At 43.8% G+C, this 14,048-nt stretch overlaps 1 protein-coding gene across 1 annotated transcript in view; it reads left to right on the plus strand.

Annotated features, from left to right (window-relative positions):
• Positions 1 to 6,418: 6,418 nt before the first annotated feature.
• CPQ (carboxypeptidase Q) overlaps positions 6,419 to 14,048 on the plus strand; it is a 358,322-nt gene continuing 350,692 nt past the window's right edge. Inside the window, exon 1 of the mRNA XM_069957319.1 lies at positions 6,419 to 6,591. The gene's annotated coding sequence lies outside the window, so the exon portion shown is untranslated. The remainder of the gene's footprint in view (positions 6,592 to 14,048) is intronic.

Consider the following 14,048-nt stretch of genomic DNA (forward strand, 5'->3'; position numbering starts at 1 on the left):
AAGTGCCAGATTGTAGGGGGTCTAACCGCTGGTAGCCCTCAAAATCTTTAAAACAGGGCCCTGGGTCTTTGTTATGAACTGAGTTGTGTGCCACTGCTCTATTCATTGGCTATGGAGCTGACCGTAGTGGAGTACACCACTTTGCTGCAATACGATATATAGAAAAAAAGGGAACAAGACAAGGGTGCTGCATGTGCACAACAATTACTCCTGGTAAGCAGTATGACACATAACCTATGCAGTGCATGCTCACCTGGTCATAGACTGCTCGTATAAAGCGTCTTTGTTTGGCCGTAACTGCAGCCTTTCACCTCCACATGCCCCCCTGTGAAACTTAGTAGAGAACAGAATTCAGCAATGAAGAAAATTGGTGGATCTCAATAGGTGGATCCCTTGGGCCAGACCAGATGGATAAACCTCTGGCTGGTATAGCAGGGATTATCAGGCATGGCCACATATGTTGAAAATAAAGATTATTTATTAATGCAACGCATTTCGAAGGCTCACTGCCTTCTTCATCAGGCATCTGATTATTCCCGGTGAGCACAATGACACAAAACCTATGCAGTGCATGCTCACCTTGTCACCTAGACTGGTCGTACAGTAGGCATGACTATATGAAGTACCTTTATTTGGCTGGGACTGCAGCCTTTTTAACTACAGATGTCCGTCTGTGGAACTCGGTAGAGTTCAGAATTGAGCAGAAAAGAAAATTGGTGGATCTCAATGGTACAAGTTACTTTAGGCCAGACCAGATGGATAAACCTCCGGTTGGTATAGCGAGGATTATCGGGCACAGGCACTGATGTTGTAAATCAAGGACTATTTAATGATGTGACGCATTTGGAAGGCTGACTGCCTTCTTCATCAGGCATCTGATTATTCCTGGTGAGCAGTATGACACATACCTTATGCAATGCATGCTCACTTGGTCACCTAGACTGGTCATACAGTAGGCACAACTCTATTAAGTACCTTTGTTTAACTGGGTGTCTGCAGTCTTCCACCTCCACATGTCCCGCTGTGGAACTCGGTAGAGTACAGAATTCAGCAATATAGAAAATTGTTGGATGTCAATAGGTGGATTCCTTGGGCCGGACCAGATGGATAAACATCCGGGTGGTATAGCAAGTATTATCAGGCATGGCCACCAATGTTGAAAATCAAAGATTATTTATTGATGCAACGCAATTTGAAGGCTCACTGCCTTCTTTATCAGGCATCTGATGCCTGATGAAAAAGGCAGTGAGTCTTCGAAATGCATCGCATCAATAAATAATCTATGATTTTCAACATCTCCGCTATAGCAGCCTTAGGTTTATCCAGTTGGTCCGGTCCAAGGGGCATCGCTATTGAGATCCACCAATTTTCTTCATTTTCTCCAATAGAGAATGAATAGAGTGGCGGTGTGACGCTGCTGGGGGCTAGTTTTGGAGTTGTTGGTGATCCGCCTGCAATCTGACACCTATGCCCCATCTATCGGATAGGTAATTTTTATTTGGAATCCCCATTTATTGGGAAGGATGAGGCATGAGATAGGGGCTGATGAGTATCTTTTTATTTTAATTTTTTTATCTTAGCCTGAGCCCAATTACCAAAATTGTGTGACAGTAAACAACTTCTTTACCCTCCTCCAATATCTTCTCAATGTGGTACACCATAGAGTTTCACAAAGAGTGCAAAAAGTGCCACCCAGACTAAAAACACATGGCTGTATCACATACATGACACCTAATCAGTCATTATGACTAAAAAGACTATAGGGTACCCTACATAAAACTGAGCACGCTCCCGGGTGGCCGAGACTGTCTCCAAGGAAGACATTATATCATTGAGATTTGTTGTGCAGACTAATGTTTCCATAATTTACTAAAGACTTGTGGAATCAAATGAAAATATATCAGGAAAGAATTGACCCATAATATAGTTATAAAACCCCTGCCCTTAAACTGTATGTGTATTATTCTCATATTAGATTATCTGTAGGGCTCATGACATGGTAAAAATACCACAGTGATGGACGGTAACCTAATGCCCATTGTCCACACTAAATCAAATCAGAGCTAGACGCAGAGTCAAATGAATTGGATTTATCCAATGAAACAAACCATGCTGGCGGCCTTGCCGGGAAAGTGGCGATTAGGTGAAAGCCTATGCTTCAAGCCATAAATTGGGGCTAATGTAATCAGTGAGAGTACAGCGAAAAACATAAAGGGACGTGATGCTGCCGGTAGCATGAGATCAGCGGGGGGCATAGGACATATCTACAGTCACAGCCGTCAATTCTGAACATGGTAAAAGTCTTATCTCCAGCTGATGCAATCTATAAAGAAGCTATCCTGGGCTTTTTTAATGTTTATATAGAGCTCAGATTTCTGTCTCTGGAGCCACATGTTTCCTGTGGGAAATAATTCCATTTTTCTTTTTGATTTTGTTTCCTACTTTGTGATTTTATACACTGCATTTTATATGTATTATTTTATATGGTAAAAAGTATATGTTTTATCTATTATTAGTGTTATATTTTTATATATTTTTTACTGATTTAGTGATTCTATTACTCAAACATCTATTGATAACAATACGTGATCACATGCAAATATACAAAAGGATGTAGAATTATATTGTAGAAAGTCAAAATTGTAGAAATTTAAAGTGAATGTATCATCAGGTCTATGTAAATTTTTATGCACTGGAGGCGAGCCTGGTACTGAAATCTTTTTATACATAGACCTGATCAGGTGCATTGCTTTAAGATGTTTACATCAATAGACTGCTGCCAGTGCAGGGGTGCCAGTGCAACGGTCTTTTTTCTTGAACCATGGCCTGGTTCCCATGCACGGCGCCGGTCTATTCCCAGGCCCTGGCCTGGCCTGAAGCACTGGAGGTGTGCCTGCCGGCCCCAGTGGGTTGAAACCACTGCGCTTCGTGACGCAGCTCCATTGATTCTAATAGAGCCGTGTCACAGAGGGGAGGGCCGATCGTTACACTGGGGGTAGGTGGGCCTGCCTCTGGTGCTTTAGGCCGGGCCAGGGCCCAGGAATAGACCGGTGCCATGCACAAGAACCAGGACACGGTTCAGGACCACATCCAGTGCCAAATGGATTGCACACTGCATCAGGTCCAGATATCATCACAAGTATACTGTAAGAGAAAAAAAACTATAGAGAGGAAAGAAGGTCTATGAATAGTCTATTAATGGTTCTGACATTTCTGTTCAGCCGGCCCCTTTGTTAATTATATCATTGATTTGTAATACATTTTCTATTTTTCTATTCTGTTTTTCAATGATGGATGTCATCATTATTAGAGATGAGGGAACCTTATGCACGCTGTAGACATTGCACCACCAGTTCTATATACTAGCCATGGCAGCAGTCTGTATACTTTATATACAGATTTCTCTTGAGTATATATAAATAAGAATTAATCAGTGCAGCAACCTCTATGTATGTATATACACATGTAAACACATAGGTGCCATAAATCATTAGGTAAAACTTTAATCATTTAAGAAAAACAAACTATTTATTATTTATATACTGTACCTCAAAGCAAGGGGCTGCTTAGATCATGGATGTAATGCACGTTTAGCGTATACATTAAGAGCATTTATATACCTATTGTTATTTATTTTAGAGCACCATTAATTCCAGGATGCTGTACATATAATGGGGGGGGAGTAAATTACTCAACAAAAGATGAAAGCGACTACAATAAACATAAACGGAAAAAAAAATTTACAGACTGGTGCCGAGAGAGAGGACTGAGAGCGAGAGCCACCTGGGTATCCAATCTACAAGGGTAGGGAGAGGGAGACAGGAGGGCAGGGGTGGGAAGCAGCTGGTCATATAGCGCTATAGTGGCAGCAGAGTTATGGTAGGTACAGCGGTGCCTTGGATTACGAGCATAATTCGTTCCGGGGCCGTGCTTGTAATTCAAATCACTCTTAAACCAAAGCAAATTTTCTCATAAGAAATCATTGAAATGCAGACATTGTGTTCCACAACCCAAAAATAATGATTTTTTATTCTGAATAATATGCAAAACAAACATTTAGAAACTGCTGAATGTCATATTAAAAGTTATTGTACAGTATATATTGCAATCAGCATGTGGAGTATAATGTTTAGTAAGTGCATAACCCTGAAAAACAGCAGCAGTTTGTAGATACAGGATGGAACTGCAAATCCCCATAATGCAGTAGCGTAGTACAACAGGCTAGAATAGAGAAGCAGGGCTGCAGTCAGAGGTCTGTGTGGTCACATGACTGCAGTGGGGAAGAGGGTGTGTTCAGCATGGACCAATCAGGAAGTGAGAATCACAGAGCTGCGCAGGAGAAGACAGCAGTGTGTATAGCTGAGTGTAAGTGCAGGCACATTATAGCAGCAGTGCGTATAGCTGAGTGTGAGTACAGGCACATTATAGCAGGAATGGAGAGCATGGGAAACACAAGGGCTTCCAGAGACTGCAGGGAGTATGAAGGAATGAGCAGGGCAGATGTTGGCACAGTATAGCAGCACTCTCTGTCCGGCAAGAGAGAGGTTACAGCTATGAAGAGATTACCACCACAGTCCTGTCTCCTGATTCAAGCCCCAGCCTGAAGTGGATCTGCCATGATTTGGAAGGTGAGGGAGACTTCCTGGGTCAGAGTACAGTGCTGTAGACCCCGCTATGCAGGTCGTGCCCATCCCTCACTCGCCCTCCCACCCAGTACAGGGAGCTCTTAAACCAAAGCAATGCTCTTAAAGAGGATGTACCATCAGGTACATCCTCTTTAATCTGACCCAGGGATAGAACGGCGCTGTCACGGGGAAGCTGGTGGCACGGTCCATTTTTTTGAACCGTGGCCCGATTCCCGTATATGGCACCGTTCTATCCACAAGTACCGGGGCGGGGTGAAGCCCTGGAGGTCGGCCGGCCCTCCCCTGTATGACGTGCCTCCATTAGAATTAATGGAGCCGTGTCATAGCGGGGCAGGGGATTCCGCCCACTGGGAGAGGGCCGGCCTGCCTCCTGTGCTTCACCCCGGCGAGGTACCTGTGGATAGAACGGCGCCATATACAGGAACCAGGCCACGGTTCAAAAAAACGGACCGTGGCATCGGCTTCCCCGTGACAGCGCCGTTCTATCCCTGGGTCAGATTAAAGAGGATGTATCTTATGGTACATCCTCTTTAAACCAAGTTACAATTTTGAGAAACTGTGAGCTCTTCTTGTGAAACGCTCTTAATCCAAGTTACTCTTAAACCAAGGCACCACTTTAGTAGGCTTTTCTGGAGAGACAAGTTGAGTAGCCTCATAGGGAATGATAAATGGATCACTGGCTATGGTGGTCATGCAGGTGGGCTGATCACTTTATTTTTCCACATCCTTGTTCTCAGGATGTAAGGAATAATTGATTGAGAGCAGGGATGGCCCTCCAGCTGTTGCAAAACTACAATTCGCATCATGCCTGGACAGCCAAAACGAAGCTTTGGCTGTTCAGGCATGATGGTAATTGTAGTTTTGCAACAGCTGGAGGGCCGAAGGTTCCCCATCCCTTATTTAGAGCCATAATTTGTCTCTCTGTCCATTGCAAAACTACAAGTCCCATCATGCCCAGGCAGCCCCAGGCTATTGGGGCATAGAGTGCATTGTAGTTTTGCAAAGCCAGAGAGATGCAGCTTGGAGAAGACTGATTTAGAGGGCTGTATACCATTTATTTATTTTGTTTTTTATCACGCTGCATAATTTATATTGTGACGTGTCTGATATCATCCTGCAATCATCAGACATAGTTATAGAGACGTTTACAATATATGTGAGAAAAGTGACTGGATGGCACTAAAAGTAAATAGGGTGACTGGAAAAATTCTAATAAACTAGTAATATTCCTATTCTGTGATGCCTCATTGGGACTTGTCTATATAAGCTATCACCATGTAAGAGGCTGCTCCCTTCCTCACTCACTGGGGAAGATTTATCAAACCCAGTGGAGCAGTTGCCATAGTAACCAATCAGCTTTCATTTTTAAAATGGCGTCTGGAAAATGAAAGCTGAACTCTGGTTGCTATGGGAAACTGCTCCATTCTTCCTCTACATGAGATTATATAAATCTCCCCTACTGATGACATTACAAAAAACCTGTGTTTCCACTCTAAAACTCCGGATCGTACCACTTTTGAACAGGGGTGTTTGAAAACAGAAGAGCATCACTGTGCAATAAAACAATCCCTGTCTTACATTCATTTCAATTCCAAAACATGATATAATCTCTTCTCTAAAATAAGATAATCAGCCATTATCATGCACTTCTTGTTCTCATTATAGTAACACCTGACTGAATACAAACTCCCCTCGTGACACTTAGTACCTCCTTTTCAGGAAGTAAACGAAGTGTTGTTGTGAAAGAGGAAAGGTTTGATGCCCTAATTAAGCAGGAAGGTGTCCGCTCGTCAGGTCCGTCCAGCTCGGGTGGCGGCCATTTTTCTGGAGTCCAAAAGATATCAAACGAGTTAACGTTTAAGGTAGCGCACAGTGGAGACAGAGGGGGTACAGAGAGGTCGGCCTCTTGTGACAGAGGGACACTTGAAAGCTTCTTTGATAGTTGGTAAGTGGAGTGAACACGTTATAATGTGGGTTATTGGTTATAAAATGTGTGTTGTGGAGCACAATTCATTCTGGAATTTTTGTCTTTTAAGTTTTTTTTTGTATGACCTTATATAATCCTTAGACAAGATGTGCTGTCAGTCCTGTTTGCACAGACTTTCCTGAAAGTGAAACTAAACAGTGTTCCCTAATCTGTGGCTCTCCAGCTGTTACACAACTACAACTCCCATCCTGCCCTGACAGCGTTCATTGTTACAAAACTACAACTCCCATCCTGCCCTGACAGCCTTTTCATTGTTACAAAACTACAACTCCCATCCTGCCCTGACAGCGTTCATTGTTATAAAGCTACAACTCCCATCCTGCCCTGACAGCGTTCATTGTTACAAAACTACAACTCCCATCCTGCCCTGACAGCGTTCATTGTTACAAAGCTACAACTCCCATCCTGCCCTGACAGTGTTCATTGTTACAAAACTACAACTCCCATCCTGCCCTGACAGCGTTCATTGTTATAAAGCTACAACTCCCATCCTGCCCTGACAGCGTTCATTGTTACAAAACTACAACTCCCATCCTGCCCTGACAGCGTTCATTGTTATAAAGCTACAACTCCCATCCTGCCCTGACAGCGTTCATTGTAACAAAACTACAACTCCCATCCTGCCCTGACAGCCTTTTCATTGTTATAAAGCTGCAGTTGTCCTGACAGTTTTGGCAGTTGCAAAGTTACAACTCCCATCATGCCCTGTGTGTTATGGGAGTTGTAGTTGCGCGAGTCCTTCAGAGCCAGCGGTTGGGAAACACGGCTCTAATTACCTAAGCACATGTGGGTGTATGAGGGCGGATTTAGACTAAGGAATTCTCGCGAATAAATTCAGCCGAATCCCGTCACTAGAACGCGCTCCCGGCCGTGCGTCTTTCCGATGGCTTCATAGACACCATTCTATGGGCCGGCTGATTCCGCTATTCGGTGGAATGCGCAATCTGCCCGTGCACAGAATGGTGTCTATAGCACAGGCGGAGAGGGAGAGCGTGCGGCATTCGATTAGCGTTGGATGCAGCCCTAGGGAGTCCTGGTAAACATGGTTACAGCCTACAGCTCTATCCATGTTTTCCAGGCAGCCGTAGAGCTGCATCCAACGCTAATCGAATGCTGCACGCTCGGTTTCACTCAACTTTGAATTTCAATTGCTTTTATTTGCAGTAATATTTGACATGACCTCAGACACATGAAATGTTACTGACAAATGATATAATGGAAAAATTAGTACAAAATGCTAGGAAAGCTGCGTCATCTCCATTATACAGAGTATAAGATGCTGGGAAATTTGGGTGACCTCCATCATACGGAGTATAAGATGCTGGGAAATGTGGGTGACCCATATTATACGGAGTATAAGATGCTGGGAAAGCTGGGTGACCCCCATCATACTGAATACAAGAAGCTGGGTGACCTCCATCATACTGATAACAAGATGCTTGGAAAGCTGGGTGACCTCCATCATACTGACTACAAGATGCTGGGAAAGCTGGGTGACCTCCATCATACTGAGTATAAGATGCTGGGAAATTTTGGGTGACCTCCATCATACTGATAACAAGATGCTAGGAAAGCAGGGTGACCTCGATCATACTGAGTATGCTGGTAAGGCATACTCATGGTAAGTAGGTGCTGGTAAGGCTGGGTAATCCCCATCATACTGAGTATAAGATGCTGTGAAAGCTGGGTGACCTTAATTATACTGAGTACAATATGTTGGGGAAGCTGGGTGACCTCCCTCATACTGAGTACAAGATGGTGGGAAAGCTGGGTGACCTCCATCATACTAAGTATAAGGTGCTGGGAAAGCTGGGTGACCTCCATTACACTGAGTACAAGATGCTGGGAAAGCTGAGTGACCTCCCTCATACTGAGTACAAGATGGTGGGAAAGCTGGGTGACCTCCATCATACTAAGTATAAGGTGCTGGGAAAGCTGGGTGATCTCCATTACACTGAGTACAAGATGCTGGGAAAGCTGGGTGACCTCGATCATACTGAGTATAAGATGCTGGAAAGCTGGGTGACTTCCATCATACTGACTACAAGATGCTGGGAAAGCTGGGAGACCTTCATTACACTGAGTACAAGATACCGGGAAAGCAATCCCCCACCCATAGTTAATTCCTCCTTGGGGCTTGCCGGCACAAACACATGACATTAAATCTTGGACTGTTGGCAACTATGGTATTTTTGCAATTCTTTTTTGTGTGTGTATGTGTGATAGGATTATGTACTGATCCATCCAGGCCTGGATTCTAGGGTGCCTTTACACAGAGAGATTTTTCTGACAGATTTTTGAAGCCAAAGGCCGGAACAGACTATAAACAGAGAACAGGTCATAAAGGAAAGACTGAGATTTCTCCTCTTTTTAAATCTAATTCCTAGCTTTGGCTTCAAAAATCTGTCAGATAAATCTCTCTGTGTGGAGGCACCATTAGCAGCAGGTGCTGTAAGATGTCAGGTACAGTCTCTAAGTGTTGTATACTCACAGATGCTACATTGGATTGTGATCTGGGGAATTTGGAGTCAACACCTTGATTACTGTTCCAAAAGTTGAGTTTTTGTGGTGTGAATAGTGGCAGCTTCAATTAGATACAATGTTTAGGTAGGAGGTACATGTCATAGTAACCTCCACATGATGCAAAGGTCCGAGGTTTCCACCAGGACAATACCAGATCATTACACTGCATTCTCCGGCTTGTCTTCTTTCCATAGTGCATCCTGGTGCCACCTCTTGCCCAGGTAAGTGATGCACCTTCACCAGGCCATTTACTAAAGCCTGATTCATCAGACTAGCTTCTTCTTTCTCCATGGCACAGTTTAGATGCTCAAGTGCTTATTGCAGGAACATTTGTAGGTGGAGAGCAAGGTCACTCTGTCTGGTCTGTCCCCATATTCAACATGCTGCAATGCCCTGTGTGTTCTGATCCCAATAATTAGAGATAAACGCAACTGGCACATGCCCGAGTCCAGCAGTCAGATCCACACAAATCACCTAGATATACCCATTACAGTAAATCCATAGTGTCCTCTTTCAAAGTTTCAGCTCACAGCCCACATAAATTCCAGAAACCATTTTCCGATAAAAGGCAACCACAATGAGGGGCGACTGATAGAAAACAATAGCACGTAACAGGTAGAGATGAGCGAACCTGCCGGATTTCTGGTTCGTACGAACCAGAAATCTCGGCATCTGACTCCCGCTGTCTGCCGGCTCCATGCAGCGGGTGGATACAGCGTAAGGAACGCCTAGAAAACTGGGATACAGCCTATGGCATAGGCTGTATCCCAGTTTTCTAGGCGTTCCTTATGCTGATCGCTCATCGCTAGTAACAGGGTCCAACAGCACCGGTAGGCTAGCGTTCAAGATGGTGGTAAACCACGCAAATGCACGCCAGAAGGTCAGCAATCCTAGTAGCTGGCCATAGGAACATCAAATGTAGGTAGTCCGACAGCATCCAAGGTAGAGTTTTAAAGGCTTTATTAGCACATCAGGTACATGTAGCGACGTTTCGACCTTGCAGTCTTTATCATGTATGTATGCTTGATAAAGACCGCAAGGTCGAAATGTCGCTAAATGTGCTAATAAAGCCTTTTGAAACACTACCTTGGATGCTGTCGGACTATATCTACATTTGATGGTAGAAAACAATGTCAAAACCACCAGCCACTGTAATTTACCAACACACTTTTTTTTCCCCTCCCCCGGTCCATTATTTTATTATGTGTCTGTAGGAAATCTGAGTAGACAGTTTGTTAAAAAGAAAATGTGGATAATTTTAATGACATTAATTTATTCAGATTAAACCATTAATCTTTAGTAATTTTTTACAAAGAGTCCTGTCATCCAGCGATGGCTGCTTCTATAGAATATATGAGGCCGTGCCAGGGGTTACTCGGCTGCATCTCTATTAGGCTGTAACATCAGGAGCTCATGATAGATGATCACAGGGTCTGTTATGTGCAAACATCACATTGCTTTCATTTCCCTGAGCCCCGTTTTCAAGAATCCTCACTAATGAAAGTCTGAATGCTCTTATTTTCCCCGTGAAAGAAGTTGCGGTCCGCGGCTAATGAGGCCTTATTACAATCAGGTGGTGCCAATGCCTTGTGAGAGCAATAATCAGAATGGTCTATTCGGGAAAAATAGTTTCAGACAAAAAAATTTTAAGAACAATTTGGCAAGAAGAGCTTAAACGCCGTCCTCAGAGCTCCGCTTTGTCTATTGTCAATTTAGCAATTTGGTTTAAGATCCCATCTGCATCTTTACTAGAGCTTGAAAAGCTTCTAGATATTCAGACCAAGAATTTAATATGTGCTGAAATTTTAGCAACTAGTATGGAAAAAGGTATGAAAGGACAATGATGGAAAGTTTGAGAATATTGAACACCTCTTGGCATGTGGTGGGGGGTTACGTGGAAAAACTAGCCCCTAAAAATTAACAATAAATATCACACATACTCAGTTTAGTGCGTATTTATTAGGGTTTATTGTTTACCAGTAGAGATGAGCGTAACTTGAGCATGGCTGTATCCATGTTTTCCCAGACTCCCTAGGGCTGCATCCAAGTTCCATCAGCCACTGCTATTCAAATGCAGAACAATCTGAGTCAAGCCTGTTCGAGTCAGGCTCATCTCTATTCTAAGAAGCTTACCAGTCCTTGCTATTGATCCTCTGTATTGCTGTTATGTAGAATGGGAATTATGCCAAGGAGCGAGGTCTAAGAAACCTGGGTTTTGTTCATTCTTTGAGCGGAGAGGCAAAAAAAAGTCCCATTAAAGAAACAGGACAGAATTTTGAGTAAAATTCAGCCTCTTTTAGGTAATGTGCACACTACGGAACCCTGGCGAATCACCCACTGCGGATTCTGCAGCTCGCCCCCGCATGCGGCCGCGAATCTCCACCTGTGCCATAGACTCCATTCTATGCACAGGCAGATTCCGCTGTCTGTGCAAAGAATGAACGGGCTCATTCTTTGGGCGGGTGGCAGAATCTGCCTGACCATAGAGTGGAGTCTATGGCACAGGTGGAGATGCGCGGCTGCGTGCGGGGGGGAGCGGCAGAATCTGTGTGCACATATCAGATATCATTTTGTCAACTCTTCCGGCTGATCGCAGTGGGTGGCAGTATAAGGCATATGGGGCTCTCCTGACATCACTGATGATGTCGGTGGACATAAGGGACAGGACAGGATAGACAGCAAACATAAGAATCGTTAAGTACCAAGCAAGGTTAAATGCATTTAAAAAAAAGAAAAGAAAAAGATTGAATGCTCATCTTCAAAAATTACTGTAGGATCTTATTATTATAGGTGCCAATATACTATACCTTCATGAATCACTATAGGACATTAATGCTAAAAAAAAAAAAAGAAAAAAAAACCCATACAGGTCAATATAACTGTTGTCTAAATGCTCCTTCAGCCGACAGCTTTCTCTACCAGTCCCTCCCATACATTTGAACCTTCAGCTTGGCCGTTCATCTCCACTGAATGGAGAGAGGAAGGGGAAGCCACTGCCAGACAGTCATGGCTTCTTCCCAAAAAACAAAAGAGTTGAATTACGTCTCATGTCCGACCCTTCTCTTCCTAACTTCCTCTGTCTGGAGAACCCTGAGGCCTCTATACACATTTTGGGGTTAACTGGTCCCAAATCAGTTGGATTGTCCAACTTTTAACCAGTGTTTATGGCGGCTTTACAGGTGGCCAAAAGGTGTTCATATATGTAGGTCCGGCAGAGCAGAGGTCAGTAACAAGATGCAAAGTATGACATGCTGGCCCTTTTAAAGTGACTCTGTACCCACACTCTGCCCCCGCCCACCCCCCCCTTGCCGCTTGTATCTTCAGCTGCTTTTAATCCAAGATCTGTCCTGGGGTCCGTTCGGCAGGTGATGCAGTTATTGTCCTAAAAACAACTTTTAAACTTGCAGCCCTGTGTCAAATTGGCGTGGCCGACAGTGTCTATGCCCTAGGATTGCGACGCCCCTCTGTCCCTTCTCCCCACCCTTTTCACCATTAGGAATACCCCAGGGCAGGATTTCTCCTATTCATCACCTGTATGAACACGGCACATGGGCTGGATTGTTAAGGCCCTTGTGCAGTGTTCAGGCAGGTGATGAATAGGAGAAGTCCTGGCTGGGGCATTCCTAATGATGTGGAGGGACGGAGGGGCTGTGCAAGCCTAGGGCACAGACACTCTAGGCCACGACACTTTGACACAGGGCTGCAAGTTTAAAAGTATTTTTTTAGGACAATAACTGCATCACCTTCCGAACGGACCCCAGGACAGATCATGGATTAAAAGCAGCTATCCGATGGTACAGAGTCGCTTTAAATCTAAAAGAGCTGGCTCCTGCTAGGACCCAGAAGTAGAGTGATAGCACTACCAGAATGGAGAAGTCTGAAAGAAGACCAGGTAAGTATGCTGTGTGGTGGTCAGGGTCGATACCACCATATTATTTGAGGTTATGTAAAGCTTAGATCTCAAGCACTAGAACAGCGCTAGTTCTATCTGCCACAGCTGGAAGTCTAAGCACCATTTGAAATCTGAAATATTATCAGCATGTGTTTCCTATGAAATGTCTATACAGATTTACATTGTGGTAGGAATTATATTGTTGCACAGAACAATGAAATAAATAATCCAAGATGACATATTATTGTATGTGCCATGCTATAAAGAAGATTCTTGTAACGCTGTGCCTCGGGCGGCATTATTAAAATTCTAGTTTAATTTTTTTGTTTAAATGTAGGCGTCTTTTATCTGTCAGATCGCTCTTTCTAAAATAAATAGAAGCGTTTCCATTGCTTGCTCCCGGGACCACATTAGAGGACGCACAACCCTCTGCCTGCCTGTTACGCTTGGTTTTCAGCAACCTTTTCCCTTCATGTTTTTTCAGTGCAACCAGCTGCCTATTTAGTAGAAAACAAGAAGACTGAATGCTTATAAGCAATATGCTCAGGTTATTATGCCCTGTATGTAAGATGATGAGAATGTTTTCTAAAGTATCTGCAGATACATATACTATAATGGTTTTTGTAATGGATTTTCAGTTTAGCAAAACCATTTTTTAAGTTAAAGGGGTACTCCAGCAATTTTTTTTCTTTCAAATCTGGTGTCAGAAAGTGCAAGGGATTTGTAATTTGTTTCTCATCTTCTAGTACTTATCAGCTGCTGTATGTCCTGCAGGAAGTGGTGTATTCTTTCCAGTCTGACACAGTGCTCTCTGCTGCCACCTCTGTCCATGTCAGGAACTGTCCCGAGCAGTAGCAAATCCCCATAGAAAACCTCTCCTTCTCTCCAGACTGGAAACAATGCACCACTTGCAGGACATACAGCAGCTTAGAAGTACTGGAAGACTGTCATTAACTGTGAGGACCGGGCTGCTGATAGCAGCCAGTCCTCAACTACTATG

The sequence above is a fragment of the Dendropsophus ebraccatus genome, chromosome 2 (genome assembly GCF_027789765.1).
Source record: "Dendropsophus ebraccatus isolate aDenEbr1 chromosome 2, aDenEbr1.pat, whole genome shotgun sequence".
In the NCBI taxonomy this organism is placed as follows: Eukaryota; Metazoa; Chordata; class Amphibia; order Anura; family Hylidae; genus Dendropsophus; species Dendropsophus ebraccatus.